We start from the raw sequence: 1,842 nt of genomic DNA, 5'->3' as shown, positions 1-1,842 counted from the left end.
GTGAGCTAGTCAGAACCTTGCCCACTCGGTCTCATCTTCCCACTCAAGGACTAGGCCAAGACCATGCTGCTCCAGCTCTGGACTGGCCCTGTGAGCTGGCTACAACTGGTCCACCCAGCTGCCATCTCCACAGTCACATTCCTAGCTGTGACTGTCTGCCTCACACACCAGAGAAGCCTGGAATAACCCCTGTCCCTCCAATAAAAAAATCAAAAGTGAGAATCGGAAGTACAGACCAACTGACTACCCATGCTTGATCAGAAATCAATGAAGCATGGGGGCTGGAGAGATGGCTCAGTGGTTAAGAACTCTGACAGAGGACTCAGGTTGGGTTCCCAGCACCCACATAGCAGCTAACAACCATCCCTAACTCCAGTTCCAGGGGATCCAATGCCCTCTTCTTATCTTTGCAGGAATGACACAACCTGGGTGTGCTTACATAATGCATGCAGGCAATATACTCATATACATAAAGTAAAATAAATAAACATTTTTTTTCAAAAAAGAAATCAGTCAAGCTGGACAAGAATAAAACCAGAACCAAATTTTCACTCAATAAAGCAGGCTGGCATTTCATATCATACACACAACCAACAAAAGAAGTCCATCTGCCTGGGTCACATATAAAGAACACAAATAATATGAAAAACCAAGATAATATGTTCCCATCAAAACCCACCAGTCCTACAGAAGTGTTCTATAATGAAAGCCACACAGAGGAACCCCAGGACACAGAACTTAAAAGAATAATCATAAGCATTATCAAAGAATTCAGGGACTTTAAAGAACACACAACACCTCAAGGAACTCAAAGAGAATAGGAATAAACTCCTGACTGAAGCTCAAGAAAGTACAAATATATAATAGAATGAAATGACAAAGACAATTCAGGATTTGAAAAGTGAATCCACAAAAGAGATAGAAATATTGAGGAAAACTCAAGTTGAGATGAAGAGGGAATTGAAAAACTCAATGAACTCACTTGAAAAGATAGGGGAAAGTCCTTACTGCAGAATGAATCAAATGGAAAACAGAGTAACAAGACTTAAAGTTGGAGAATTAGATCACTCAAGCAAAGAATATGAAAAACATTTTAAAACACAAGAATAGAATATGCAGGAACCATTGGATATTATGAAAACACTGAATCTATGAATTATAGGCATAGAAGAAGGAGAAGAATCTCAGGTCAATGACACAGACCACATCTTTAACAGGATTGTAGAAGAAAACATCCCTTGATTAGGGAATGATATGCCCACACAGATACAAGAAGCACACAGAACAACAAATAGATAGGACCAGAAAAGAAAATTCCTATGGCCATATCACAGTAAAAACACTAAACTTAGAGAACAAAGAGAGGGTACTAAAAACTGCAAAAGAAAAACAACCAGTTACATATAAAGGAAAACCCATCAGAATAACAACTGACTTTTCAATACAAACTTAAAAAGAGTCAGGAGCAATTCACTCTAAGTTCTGAATGACCACAGAGGCCAACTCAGACTTCTTTACTCAGCAAAATTGTTTATCATAGCCAAAGGAGAGAGAAAAATCTTCCATGATATAAATAGCCGAAAGAATTCATGTCCATCATATCTGCCCCACAGTAAATACTTGAAGCAATATAACAGGCTAAAGAAAGATATACCCATACCCAAGAGGCTACAGAATCTTCCATGATATAAATAGCCGAAAGAATTCATGTCCATCATATCTGCCCTACAGTAAATACTTAAGCAATATAACAGGCTAAAGAAATATATAACCATACCCAACAGGCTACAAAAAGAAAACAAATGAAGCTATAATTATAGAAACACAAGATAGGACTAAGAA

The sequence above is a fragment of the Nannospalax galili genome, unplaced genomic scaffold, assembly GCF_000622305.1.
Source record: "Nannospalax galili isolate Female #2095 unplaced genomic scaffold, S.galili_v1.0 scaffold22345, whole genome shotgun sequence".
NCBI classification, from domain to species: Eukaryota; Metazoa; Chordata; class Mammalia; order Rodentia; family Spalacidae; genus Nannospalax; species Nannospalax galili.
This window is presented reverse-complemented; position numbering follows the sequence as displayed.